Here is a 15,803-nt window from a genome sequence, read left to right as displayed (position 1 = left end):
GCTCTTGGATTGTCCATCTGTCTAGGGGTGGAATGATGTACTCAACACAACCCGCGTGCCCAACTCTCGTTACACTGCTCTTCAAAACTGCTATATGATTTGCGTGCCTCGATCAGAAATGATGGACACCGTCACGCCATGAAGATGAATAATGTCGCGAATATAGATATGAGCCAGCCGATCTGAAGAATAGGTAGTCACAACCAGAATAAAATGTGTGAACTTAGTCAACCGGTCCACAATATCCTAAACTGCATCAAATTTCTTCAAAGTCAGTGGGAGCCCCACAAAAATGTCCATGGTAATGTGCTCCCAATTCCACTTGGGGATCTCAAGTCTTTAAAGCAAACCGCCCGGCCTCTGATGCTTGTACTTCACCTGCTGATAATTCAAGCACCGAGCCACATACTCCCCAATCTATTTCTTCATTATTCTCCACCAGTAGTGCTGCCTCAAATCCCGATACATCTTAGCGGTACCCGGATAATTAGAATAACACGAGTTGTGGGCCTCTTCCAGAATCAACTCACGTAATCCATCCACATTGGGCACATAAAGCCGACCCCGCATCTGTAACACCCCATCATCTCCAAGAAAAACCTCTTTGCATCACCATACCGGACCATATCCTTAAGGAAAAGCAAATGGTGTCATACTGATGCTCTCTGATGCGCTCATACAAACAAGACTGAGAAACCACGCAAGAAAGAACCCAACTAGGCTTTGAAACATCTAAATTCACGAACTGATTGGCCAAGGCTTGAACATCAAATGCTATAGGTCTCTCCACAACAGGAATATATGCAAGGTTACCCATATTCACAGCCTTTCTGCTCAAGGCATCGGCCACCACATTGGCCTTTCTGAAATGATACAAAATGGTGATATCATAGTCTTTCAACAACTCCAACCACCTTTGTTGCCTCAAGTTTAGATCCTTTTGCTTAAACAAGTACTGCAGACTCCGATGATCTATAAATACCTCACAAGACATGCCGTAGAGATAATGCCTCCAAATCTTCGATGCGTGGACAATCGCTGCCAACTCTAGATTTTGAATGTGCCAATTCTTCTCATGGGGTTTCAACTGGCGCGAAGAATAAGCAATCACCCTACCCTCCAGCATCAAGACACGCCCAATACCAATCCAAGAAGCATTACAATAAGTGGTATATGAACCCGATGCTGAAGGCAAAACTAGAACTTGAATTGTGGTCAAAGCAATCTTGAGCTTCTGAAAGCTCTTCTCACACTCATCACACCACCTGAAAGGGGCACCCTTCTGGGTTAATCTAGTCAATGGTGTAGCAATGGATGAGAAACCCTCCATAAAACGGCAATAATATCTGGCCAAACCAAGAAAACTCCGAATCTCAGTCGCTAAAGATGGTCTGGGCTAACTCTGAAATACCTCTATCTTCTTCGGATCCATATTAATCCTCTCACTAGACTCCACATGCCCCAAGAATGCTACAAAATCAAACCAATACTCACATTTGGAGAATTTAGCATAAAGCTTCTACTCCCTCAAGGTCTGAAGTACAATCCTCAGATACTGCTCATAATCCTCCTGGTTGCGTGTGTACACCAATATATCATCAATGAAAACTATGACAAAAGAATCAAGTTATGGCTGGAATACACTGTTCATCAGGTGCACAAAAGCTGCTGGGGGTGTTGGTCATCCCAAAACACATCACAATAAACTCGTAGTGACTATAGCGGGTCCTGAATGCCATCTTCAGAATATCAGAATCCCAAATGTTCAACTGGTGATACCCAGACCTCAAATCAATCTTAGAGAATACTCTAGCACCATGAAGCTGGTCAAATAAGTCGTCAATACAAGGTAATGGTACTTGTTCTTAATCGTAACTTTTGTCAACTATTTGTAATCAATACACATCTACATAGTACCGTCCTTCTTCACAAACAGAACCGGTGCACCCCAAGGCAACACACTAGGCCAAATGAATCCATAATCAAGTAGCTCCTGAAGTTGTTCTTTCAATTCCTTCAACTCTGATGGTGCCATACGATACGGTGGAATAGAGATGGGATGAGTGCCCAACATCAGATCAATACCAAAATCAATATTACTATCGGGTAGCATGCTCGACAGGTCTGCATGAAATATATCTGGAAAGTCTATCACTACCGAAACATACTCAATGGTAGGAATATCAGCAACAACATCCCTCATAAAAGCCAAATATGCTAGACATACCTTCCCAACCATCCGTCGAGCCTTCAAATATGAAATCACTCTACTAGGAACACAGTCCAGAGAGCCTCTCCACGCAGCCCTAGGCAATCCCGGCATCTCCAACATCACGGTCTTATCGTGACAATCCAAAATAGCATGACATGGTGACAACCAATCCATGTCTAAAATCATGTTAAAATAAAACCATGCTAAGCAGTAAAAGATCAACTCTCGTCTCTAATCCTCCAATAGTCACCACACACAACCGATACACATAGTCCACAACAATAGAATCACCCATCAGTATAGATACATGAACAAATATAACTATGGAATCACGGGGCATATCCAAATAACGAGCAAAGTATGATGATACATATAAATAAGTGAAACCATGATCAAATAATACCGAAGCATCCCTGTGGCATACTGAAAAAATATATTTGATCATGACATCGGAAGAAATTGCCTCTAGTTTGGCTATAAATATGTAGCTACAGACCTGACCACCACCTGATCGACCTCCCCCACTAGGGAGGCATCCAGGTGACTGACCCCCATACCGAGCTGGCTGTGTGGTTGGTGTATCTACTAATGCGGAAATCATAGGCTGAGAGCTCTACTGTGGAACCCTACTCAATAGTTTGGGGAAATCCCTCTTGAGATGTCTCAAGTCTTCGCATTCAAAGAAATGCCTCCTAACAGGCTGTTGACCTTGATAGCTCGAAGAACTGCATGTGGAAACCTGGGTAGATGAAGCATGGTGAGAACTATGTGCTAGCAAAGCAATGAATTATGACTGAGCTAGTCGGGCACTGTAGGAATTATGTGTAAGTGAAGAGCCACGTGGATCATGGCGAGCTACCTAAACAGGTCTAGAAGAGCGACCTATACTTTAGTAGGACTGGCCTCTAGATGAAGCACTGCAGAAACCACCTGAACTACAAGGCCTCTTGGCGTCCCGTTCCTCATGGTCCTACTTGTGAACCAGCTCTAAGCGTCTAGAAATATCAACCACCTTATCAAACCTCGCACCTGTCGCAACCTCCCGAGCCATAATGAAGCGTAATCCATAGTTGAGGCCATCAATGAACCTCCAAATCATCTCCCTTTCAGTGGGAACCAATCATACCGCGTGATGAGCCAACTCTGAAAACCTCATTTCGTACTGAGTCATTGTTATACCCTCATGGTGTAGCAGCTCAAACTACCTACACAACTCCTTTCTGCGAGTCTGTGGGAAAAACTTCTCTAAGAAGAGAACTGAGAACTCATTCTATGTAAGTGGCACTACGTCGGCTGGCGTGCCCAACTCATAAGCCTACCACCATCGGTAGGCTACCCCCATCATCTAAATAGTAGAGAATGAAACCCCACTAGTGTCCAAAATACCCGTTATGCGAATAATCTGCTGATAAGCATCTTTTGAACCCGCTCCATTGAACTCTAGAGTCTTAAGCCTCCCAAACCACTCCAGTATCTTCTACTCCTCATCACTCATATGGGGACCAACCTCGGCCCTAGCGGCAACAACCGACTGAACTGTAAATACACCGGTGTCTGGAGTCCTTAAACAAGATTTTCTAGAGTACGGGTGACACGAGTCCGAGCACCTCCTCTGGCTTGTGAAGTGTATGGTGAAGCTAGAACTGAGACTGCCTGAGCTAGACTCATGCACACAGTCAATTTGGGCTAAGGCCTCCTGAAGGCCAGGAATCACAATGGGCATTGATGGTGCCTATGCTGGTTCCACTAGCTCAACTACTTATGATACCTGCTCCTGAGCTGGAGCAAATGGTGGCTCTATAGGTGCTGGTCTGGCTGTAGTACGAGCCACACCTCGACCTCTGCCACGGCCATGGCCTCTTGTGGCCCAACCGGTGGTACTGGAGGTCATCCACCTGATCCGGTCGTACATGTCCTTACCATTTGTGAGAGAATAGAAGAGTCAAGTTCAAATTTTAGAAATAACAAATTCGTATGACAAAAATACAAGAAAGTGAAGTTTCCTAACAGTTTGGTGGCCTCTCGAAGATAAGTACAGACGTCTCCGTACCAATCCGTAAGACTCTACTAAACTCTCTTATGACTCGTAATAACTATGAACCTAGGGCTTTGATATCAAATTGTCAGGATAAAAAACCCCAAACCCATCGTGATGGTGCCTAACATACTGGCTAGGCAAGCCGAAACTTAACAATAAAGAGCCAAAACAACATTTAGCATAAGTCTGAAATCGCAATGTAACAAAATACTAACAATACATGGTAAATCCCCCCAGAAACTAGTAAATATAGATTCATAAACTGTACAAAGGAATACAAGTCTGAAACAACAGTACATAACAAAAGACAAGTCTAACTGCGGCCAAGGATGAAGCTCTACCTCGCCTCTGGATGATCAGTCCAACACACAAATCTACTGCTGATAACTGGTCCCCACACGTAGATCTGCATAATTAAGTGTAGAGTGTAGTATGAGTACAACCGACCCAATACATTCAATAAGTATTGTAACTAACCTCGGTGAGGTAAAAGAAGTGAGAACTATAAATGATACTAGCTATAACATGCATAGTTTCAATATTTTTAACAAGTACAGAATAATAATGAAATCAAGTCATAAAGTACAGGAAGAAGCATATGTGTGTGTAGGTGTATAGTTACGCAAGTATTATGTTTAGTCTATGTTCATCATATAGAGATGCTATGTAGTTAAATCAGGTATTAACCACAAAAATTGCAAGTAAATATAAAATGCAAAATCCAAACAAACACAGGTCAAATTTCCTCAACCTTTCCATTTCTGTACCAAACCACTGATCAATTTTTCTCAATATCCACATGTACACCATCAAGAGATAAACATGAGAGGATAACCCTAGAGGGATGGATATATATCCACACGCAAGCACGACCAATTTAATATGCTACCAGCCCGGTGTGGTCACATGTTCAATATCATAATCCGCCCGGCGTGGTCACAGGCATAACAGTATAACCCTGTAATGACCTGGTCGGTTGTTTTGAGTATCATAGATTTGTCCCCTCCCCCCCCCTCCCCCATTTATTACTTATTCTATGCTCATTTGTTAATATGCGACTTGCAGGGGTGGTTGGTTTGGTTCTCGATATATTTCTGAATGAATTGGGACACTAAGTTCAAAGGCTAGAAGCCTAAGTTGAGAGGTTTGACTGAGAGTTGACTTTATTATTAGCGGGCTTGGATTTTGGTTCTGAAAGTTGAAATAGGTCCGCTGTATCATTTTCGACTTGTGTGCAAAATTTGAGGTCAATCGGAGTTAGTTTGATAGGTTTTGGCATCGATTGTAAAAGTTGGAAAGTCATTAGTTTCAATAGGCTTGAACTAAGGTACAATTTGTGTTTTGATGTTGTTTGGCATAATTTGAGGCCTCGACTAAGTTTGTATGATATTTTGGGATGTGTTGGTATGTTTGGCTGGGGTCCTAGGGGCCTCGAGAGTAATTCAGGTTGATATCAGAATGAGTTGTGGACTTAAGGAATTGTTGATCTGCTGCTGGTATGGTGCGATGACACTTGCGAAGAATTGGTTGTAGGTGCGTGACCGCAGAAGCGAGCATGGGGTCGCAAAAGCAGACCTTCTTCCGCAGAAGCAGAGCCGCAGGTGCGGTTGGTGAGTCCGCATGAGCGAAAATGGTTGGGTAGATATTTAAAATCGAGGCCTTGAGTCTTCTTCTCATTTTGAGAATTTTGGGGTATGAACTTAGGCGATATTTGAAAAGGTTTTCACATAGATTGAAGAGGTATGAAACTCTTTATTATTTTTACTCATTAATATTGAAAACCATTTGATTTCTACACCTAGATTACGTGTTTCTAAGGTGGAATTTGGGGAAAATTTGTGAAACTTCATAGACTGAATTTTGGGGATTTGAGTGGCGATTTGATTTCAAAATTGGGTAATTTTTGTATGGTTGGACTCATTATTGAATGGATGTTCGGATTTTTAAAATTTTTTAGATTTTGAGACGTGTGCCAGGAGTTGACTTTTTGACTTTTGTTAAAGAACCTAGCTTTATCATATGGAATTGATTCCTATAGCTTGTATTGATTGTATTAAGTTATTTGTGGCTAGATTCGAGTCGTTCGGAGGCCGATTCGCGAGGCAAGGGCTTGTTGGAGTAGGGATTTGCACGGTTTGAGGTAAGTAATACTTCTAAACTCGATATTGAGGGTGTGAGTCCCTCAACTACGTGCTATGTGGTTGGTGTTGTGGTGAAGCACATCCTAGGTGTGAGGCATGTGGGCATGCACCGTAGTAATTATGACTTGGTTGATTTCGTCAAACTGTGTAGTATTTAATCTTGTTATTAATCTTGTATTCTTTATGTGTTAGAGAAATTGAGTTATGATTCATGTTAGAAACATGTTTAGGCTATATGCTGGTACTGTTGGGACCCACAGCGGTCATTTCTGTTGTTGAGTTATTTGATTAAATTGCAGTTATGTACTCAGTTACATTCATCATTTGCATATTATATCTCAGTCCATGTTATCATTTATTGTTACATCATGTATCATTGTTTCGGGCTTATTGGCATGAGTTTTGTGAGCCCTAGAGACTGGAGAGATTGATGACTGAGTGAGGCAAGGGACTGGTTGTGAGTGATAATTATGAGACCGGGCTCTACACCGCAACAGGCTTTTATTGATTCATGATGGGATCAGGTTGCACATAGCATCATGTCATTATTGCTTATATTAGCGCTTGGTCAGGATCCGCCCCTCTGGAGTCTGACATACCCGCAGTGAGTGCATGGGAATATGCATTTATCACTGTGTTGCATTATAGGTTACACAAGCATATTTGACATGTAGACATAGAGAAGTGATATTCCTCATGTTAGCTATACTTGACATATTTTACCAGTATTGAGCCTAAACTGTTGAACTTGAAAGCATATCTACTTTATTTACTGTGTTATGAGATGAGGTTTTCATTGAATTATTACTATCATTTTCATGTCATATCAGTACCATTATTGTATGGATTTGAATTGTACCTATCTCAGCTCGTCACTACTTTTAGCCCAAGGTTAGTCCTGTTACTTGTTGAGTACATTGGGTCGGTTGTACTCATATTACACTTTGCACTTCGTGTGCAAATCAAGGTACTTATGGGCACTGTGGTTGCTAGGCTTGGAGCCTTTCATGCTTGGAGACTTTTGAGGTAGCTGCTTTGGCATTCGTAGACCTCGACTTTCCTTCTTTGCAGCCTATTTAGCATTGCACTACCTTTCCAGATAGTTGTATTAGAAGTTTTGACTATGTTGATATTTAGTAGTTAATGTACTCCGTGACACCCAGATTTTGGAGATTTTGTATGGAGTCACGGTATTTTGTTATTTGTTATTTATGAGAATATGTCACTGTTAAACTTATTTAATCATGTTTTCTATCCAAAATGTGTAGTTATTTGTGATTGCCAGCTTGTCAAGTTCTGTGATGGGCGCCATCACGACATGTTGAGTTTTGGGTCGTGACAAGTTGGTATCAAAGCCTAGGTTACATAGGTCTCACGAGTCATGAGCAGGTTTAGTAGAGTCTTGCATATCGGTACAAAGGCGTCTGTACTTATGTTCGTAAGGCTACCGAACCATTAGGAAAACTGCACTTGCATGTCTTCTTGTTGTGCGGATTTGTTGATTCCGAAATCTAAACTTCTATTATTCTATTCTCTCACAGATGGTGGGGATACGTGCTACCAGATCGGACGGACGATCCCCAGTACTACAAGCTAGGTCTACGAGAGGCCAAGGCCATGGTAGAGGCTGAGGTGCAGCTCGTACAACAGCCAGAGCAGCACCCGTGGAGGCACCAGTTGCTCCAGCTCAGGAACAAATTCCAGATGTGGTTGAGCCGGTGGGACTAAGTTAATAAGAGTTCATATCATCAGCTCTAAGTTTAGAAGAGTTACTTACCTCAAACCGTGTAATTCTTATTCCAATATGCCTTTGCCTCGCGAATCGGCCTCCGAACGCCTCGAATCTAGTCACAATTAATTCGATTCAGTCAACACACATTATAGGGATTGATTCCATATGAAAATATTAATTTTCCAACAAAATTCGAAATTCCAATCTCAAAAATACCAGTGGGACCCATGTATATGAATCCGACAAAAGTTACAAAATATGAATGCCCATTCAACCACGAGTCCAACCATACCTAATTTACCAAATTACGACATCAACTCGACCCTCATATCTTCAATTTAAACTTAAAACACCACTTAAATGCTAAATATATCAATAGATTCGGGTAATTTGACCAAAAGTTAGTTAAGAACTCTTACCCCAATATTTCCCTTGAAAATTTCCCGAAAATCGCCTCTCCCCGAGCTCCAAATCGTTAAAAATGGAGTCCTATTTTCATAACTAAAGTTCTGCTGCCCAGTCATTTACCCTATGCGATCGCGGAAAGTACTCCACGATCGCGAAACACAAAAATTTCCAGACCATTTTTACTCTATGCGATCACGGCCTTTTCCCCCCGATCGCGAAGCACAAACCTCTATTACATTTCCCAAATATTTCTAAGACAATCTGTAGTCTATTGGTCATACAATTTTGTACAAAACTCCAAATGATATATGGATTAATTGTCTAAAAACTAGACATCAATGTCTACAACTTTCATTTTGGGATCATCTCCAAAATCCGTATAGATTTCGAGATATATGCTTCCAAAGTTGGGCCAGTGCAACTGAGTTTTTATTCTATGCGATCGCATGAAGGCTTCCGCGATCGCGATGTACAGTTCCATTTTTCCTATTTTTCTCTTCGCTATCGCGGCCAGGTCCACACTATCGCACTGTACACCCCTGTAGCCAAAAACCAGTAAATAGAAATGGCTTAGAAATGGTCCGAACTTAGTAGAATACTCAAATAACATCAAACAACACCAAAACAACGAATCATACCCCAATTCAAGCTTAATAAAACTAAGAAATTTCAAATTCTACATTCGGTGCCAAAACCTATCAAATCAAGTCCGATTGACCTCAAATTTGGCAAACAAGTCATAAATGACATAACAGACCTATTTCAATTTCCAGAATCAGATTTCAACCCCGATATCAAAAAGTCAACTCCCCGGTCAAACTTCCAAACTTGAACCTCCTATATTTGCCATTTCAAGCCTAATTTAACTAAGGGCTTCCAAATAATTTTCTAAATACACCCCTAAGTCCAAAATTTTCATACGGAGCTGTTGGAATCATCAAAACTCAATTCTGGAGTCATTTGCACAAAAAGTCAAACTCCGATCAAACCTTTTCATTTAAGCTTCCAACCTGAATTTCATTCATCTGAACTAATCCCGAAACACCTAAAAATCAAAACCGACGATTCACACACATTATAATACGTCATATTAAGCTATTCAAGACTTCAAATAATTGAAATGAGCGTAAATGTTCAAAACGACAAGTCGGGTCATTACATTCTCCCCTACTTAAACATACATTCATCCTCGAACATGCCAAGAGTTGTACCTAAGCCTTCAAATCACTGTTCCTCCTTACCACGCACATACCCGGGGGTTATACCACATCACCCTATTCCATATAGGCCTGACAACACCATAATTGAAGATTATTACTTAAATCTTAGTCTGTAAACCTTGGAATGCAATTTCCTACATTCAGAATTTCTTTTCAAGATCCAAATCTCACATCTACACACTGTATAAGTCTGAACAAATAGTATTAAGTCTTAACCATAACCCGAGACGTAATTACATAACATGCCACACAACTCGCATACTCACAGCACCATTCCCGATCACAGTAACTACTCAAAACCAACCAAGTACTAGTATTAAACCCCACATTCCACAGAACCTCGTTCCAACAACCTTCGAACATAGCCGATAATGAAAGAAACATACATGAACTCACAACCACTCACCAGATTAACAGGTCATGGAGTTTCCTTCGTTCAACAAGTACCATAGCCAAATATTTAAGCTGAATTCTAAATTATTCTTCCAAACACGCCGTTATCAAACCTGATAGTACCCATTCTAGGTCCAATGACCTTATATTATCAAACGCAACTATTCCATAGACATGCCACACCAATATAACTCAAGCCACAAACTATGCAATCCATGCACCCAAAAATAGGAAATGTCTCAAAGAAGAGAATCGTTTCGCAAGTTCAACAAGCACCACTACAACCGCAATGCTATGAGCTCATCATACATAGTAGCACAAAGACACACGAATTTAATAACGGTAATCAGCTCTTCTAGAGCTCACATTAACATCAACCACACGGCATGTTCACAGGCCTCCAGTCCAAGCATATCATACAAGAGCAATCAAATAAGTACACATGTATATGATAAATGAAATAAAATTCACATGCTCCTAGACTGGTATAAATAGCATGCCATAGAGTAGGCATGTGCAAAGTGTGCTATCACAACTCAATTCGTCAGGTTAAAGCAGAAATAGAAACTACCAAGTTTATTCAGGGAGTTATCCTCTTTGTAACCTCAAGTATAGCCCAGGTAGTTCTCAACAAAGGTACGAATACCAGAAATATTATGCGCATTTTCATTACCTAGGCATATCATTACCTAAGCATTTTCTTTTTTGAGTACGAATAGTAGCCCCGACGGCCACACATGGGATCAAACCTCACATATATGCGCACTCAGAGCACGTAGCTATCACAAATAATTAACGCAACTAGTGCCTCCACTGAGTTTAAATAAAACACTACCTCAAACAGGCCGCAACCCTGACATAATATGCTTATGAGAAATCCCAGTCTCCTAATTCATAGAACACAGGAATCATCGTAACTGATCCGAACTCTAGCACTCGAATGACTAACACATCTTTCATACACGATCATCCCATGAGGAATACTTCTAAAATTCTTCCGTGCCACATAGCAAAAATCTGAATATCAGCAGTCAATCAATCAGGTGAATACCGCAATACCAACGAAACATTTGTATGTCAAAACACAATGTGCCCTTTTGAATGTACACTCTTCTCAGGTAATACCACTACTGCCAATATCTAAAATCATTTGTTCTCCATAAACTCTTTACCTCCCTTTTGAAACTAAATTGTATACTTGCACATGCAAATCCCAAATCTCACTTCATGCACCGCCTCTATTAGGCCATCCTATGAAAATATGAAACATGGAATACTAGATGGGCCCTTGCAAGACTGGGAGGCAAGGCAAGCTCATAAGTAACCTCCACAAGGAATCGTAACACCTCAAATGGGCCTATAAATCGTGGGCTCAGCTTGCCCTTCTTCCTAAACCTCATAACGCCCTTCATAGGCAAAACCCGGAGCAAGACCCGCTCTCCAACCATGAATGTAACATCGCAAACCTTCCGATACGCATAACTCTTCTGTCTGGACTGGGCTATGCGAAGTCGATCCTGAATCACCTTCAGTTTATCCAGGGCATCCTAAACCAAGTCCGTGCCAAAAAATCTAGCCTTTCCCGGCTAGAACCAACCATCTGAATGCACGACTAATAACTGTTGTTGTAGGCAAACTCCGCATGTGGCAAGAACTGATCCCAAATACCCCCAAAATCTATCACACAAGGGCGGAGCATATCCTCCAGTATCTAAATAGTGCGCTCGGTCTGTCTGTCCGTCTGAGAGTAAAATGTTGTGCTCAACTCAACCCGAGTACCCAACTCCTGCTGTACAACCCTCTAGAACCGTGATGTAAACTGCGTACCCTGATCAGAGATAATAGATACCGGTGCGCCATGAAGCCTGACGATCTCACAGATATAAATTCGAGCCAGCTGCTCGGAAGAATATGTAGTCATCATAGGAAGGAAATGAGCTGACTTGGTCAACCTATCCATAATCACCCAAACTGCATCAATCCTCTGCTGAGTCCGTGGGAGTCCAACAACAAAATCCATAGTGATCTGCTCCCATTTCCACTCCGGAATCTCTAACTTCTGAAGCAACCCACCCGGTCGCTGATACTCATACTTCACCTAATGGCAATTTAGGCACCGAGCCACATACTCCACTATGTCCTTCTTCATCTTCCTCCACCAGTAATGCTGCCTCAAGTCCTGATACATCTTCGCGGCACCCGGATAAATAGAGTACCGCGATCCATGAGCCTCCTGAAGAATCAACTCACGCAAACCATCTACATTAGGCAAACATAGCCTGCCCTGCATCCTCAATACGCCATCATCCCCAATAGTGACCTCCTTAGAATCACCGTGCTGAACCGTGCCCTTAAGGACAAGCAGGTGGGAGTCATCATACTGAAGCTCCCTGATACGATCATAAAGTGAAAACCGAGAGCCACACAAGCCAACACTCGACTCGGATCAAAAATATCCAATCTCACAAACTGGCTGGCTAGCAAATGAGTTTGTCTGGAGCTCTTAATTGATTTTGTAATACAAAATTTTTTGTCACACCACCCATATGGTTCCTTTACGGAGAAAATTATATCGTAATAATTGTCATGGTCAAAATCATCATAAGCAAAATTATTTCTTTCTTTAATTATGCCTTTAATAATTTTTTGTAAGGCATAAAAAAATATTTTTGGTGTACCACATGTACGCGACCAATGACATATTCTTGTAACCAAACAGTAATGTTCATTATCTTCTTTCTCTCAAACCTCCAAGTAGAGATGAGTTGTAGTATTTATTCAACCATGCATAAACACATGCTTATGCATAATTTATATCACATGTATATTTCCACATTTACTTTCAGGAATGAGTCTGCATTTACAATCTTCTGAGCGTGCCTCTACATTTATAATGCTTATCACAAGTCACATTTTTAAAAATGAACAATAATCATGTGAATGTGTTCCGTATTAACATACCACATTGATACATATTTTCTTCACCTTAGAAAGATTATTTTGAGAACCCTTATTTTTTTCCTTTTTACATTTACCATAATGATGACTATTATTATTTTGGTCTTTAGCACGCCTACGTTTATTGGTCAGCCACTTGTCTTCATTTAGACTTATTATGCAACGCTATCACATTCACTTCAAGAATGGCGCAAATCAAGTGGGACAAGCTTCATGATTTTTCATGAAAACATATTATATTTTTTTAGTCATCATTTTATCATCAATATGGTGCATTGAGACTCAAACCCAATATCTTACCCATATGAAGGCATGTAAGGCCATAATGTGTTGGGATTCGAACCCAACGTCTTATTATCATGGTGCACTAGGACTTAAACCCGGTGTCTTACCCTCAAGGTGCGATAGAACTTGAACCCACCGTCTTACCTTCAACCAATAGCATAATAGGCCACTCTATATATATATATATATATATATATATATATATTTGAGAGACTTAAGTCCGGTTACGTGGCATGCCTCAATGCACGGGGATTGCCTTTTTCTTTTCTCTCAATTTTTTTGTGCTTTCTCCTATTTTTTCCCTTTTATATCTGAAAAAGTCAACGGTTAAATTATTTTGGGAAACCCAAACGTTTTCGCTTATAATGGTTTCCAACCGTTTCAAACAAACCCTTTATTCTTCTACTACTCTCTCTTCCATGGAAAAAAAGTTGTTACTCTTTCCTTTCTTTGCAATTTGGACAACCCTAGCCAATGTAAAAATTACATCACATGTGATGATCTGAATTGAAATCCAATAGATGCCATTCAAGTTGGTAATTTAAGCGACAAAAAGGGCCGGTAAATATTTTTGCTTTTTTAAAAATATATCAAAAACTGAAAATGTATTTTCCAGATTGTTCTTTATTTTTTTCTCTCTTGATTTCTTTTAATTGAAAAAATAATTTTTGATTGTGATTTCAGTAGAAGTTGTCACAACAATTTCAAGCTTTTCGTTACTTGGCCTCACTTTTTTGGTGCTTCAATCACAAAGGAGAAGAGAAGTATTTTTTTTTCAGTAAAAGATCAACCACTATTATCATTACTTGATAATGTTTTCCTTCTCCCCTTTCTCTTCTAAGTTAATTTTTGCACCAAGATCTATTTCTATTTAATTACTGTGTCTACTTCCCGAATTTGCTTCACTTAGACACTAACATAAACTTGCGAGTAATAGTAGCTATTTTAATGATACATATTTTATCGTTCCCACCCGATGTTTACATCAACGAGGAGAACATCTAATATGTTTCTTTACATAATCTGTTAGCACTTACTTATATTCGATCAATATGAATTTTTAGATGGAAAGTAGACAAATGCAAATTAATTTTGCTGATTCTTTTGCGGATCTTATTTTATTTGATTTTTGTGATAAATGACAAATGGTGTTGATTTTGTGACAGACAAATAGTGTTGATTTGTGACAAAGTTTAACATTGGAAGTACAAGGTAGACTGGTAGTAATGATAGTGGCTCTACCCCTACTTCTTCCATTGAGGTTTGTCATTTGGGTAATTTCATAAAAAATAATATTTCTGTATTTTCTACTTTTCTTGAATTTATTGGTTGATACTTTTTGGTAGGATTGTATAAGGATCATGTTTTATTTAGGATACCCATTAGAAATAAGCCTTCTGGAGTGTTTTACCTTTCTAAGCATCTTAATTTTGATAATAATGATTGAGAAGCCTGAAACTTTATTTTAAGTGCAGTAAATTGGTTGATATGTCGTTTGTATATATAAATTTTGGACCCAAATGAAGATATATTATGTGCTACTCAAATGAAAATACATTCTCCGCTTATTTATCATCATTTAAAGTCTTTCAAGGATCTATTTATCTTTCTTCTTAAATATTTTGCCTTTGTTCTATTTTCTAGATATATTGATTTATTATTTAAAAGAAAAAAACTAATTTGATATATGTCTTCTAAATACGTGTCCAATTTAAATAAGTAACCTCTACCTGTGATCCTTCATCCATTTAAACTCATTATTTCATAACTCAATTACTTCCATATTCATCCTTTTTGATTGCTCGTTATTTTAATTCGCTTCTAATGTGTTCCTTTGTTATTCAAGTCTACTGCTTGACTTTTGAGGTTTTGGTTCTCATACCCACGTTTCAAAAGATTTATTTTTTGGATTGACATTGCTGCATTCATTGATATGGATTTAGAAGTTTCACCTTTTCATCACTTTTCAACATGATCAAAGGGCCATGAGCCCATGAGAGTCTCGTAAGGTTTAATTGATACAACCTTTTATTTTTCTTATTGGTTGGTATGTATATATTTTGCTGCTTCTTGCATTTCTTTGTTAGTTTACACCAGTCAATCATTACAAATTTGTGAATGGATATTTCCTAAGATCTCTACACAGAGTTTCTTGCTCTTTAGTTATCCTAATTATGAGTTTATGTTTTGATGTTAAGCAATATTCTAGATTCCATCTTTGGTATGACTTTGCGTTTATTGGATTTTCTTTTTGGTTGTTTATTTTTTGTATTTATAGTTTAAGTTGCGTAACTGTGTAAGAATGTGTGTTTTATGCATGTTAGAATTGGATACATTCATTATTATGCTATTCAAATTTGGTACAAATTTTTTGCACTTCAATTAGTGTTTTATCTCATGTGTCTCTGTATTAAAT

Source organism: Nicotiana tabacum, chromosome 15 (assembly GCF_000715075.1).
Source record: "Nicotiana tabacum cultivar K326 chromosome 15, ASM71507v2, whole genome shotgun sequence".
Lineage (NCBI taxonomy): Eukaryota > Viridiplantae > Streptophyta > Magnoliopsida > Solanales > Solanaceae > Nicotiana > Nicotiana tabacum.
The sequence above is the reverse complement of the archived record's forward strand: the minus strand, read 5'-3'. Positions refer to the sequence as shown.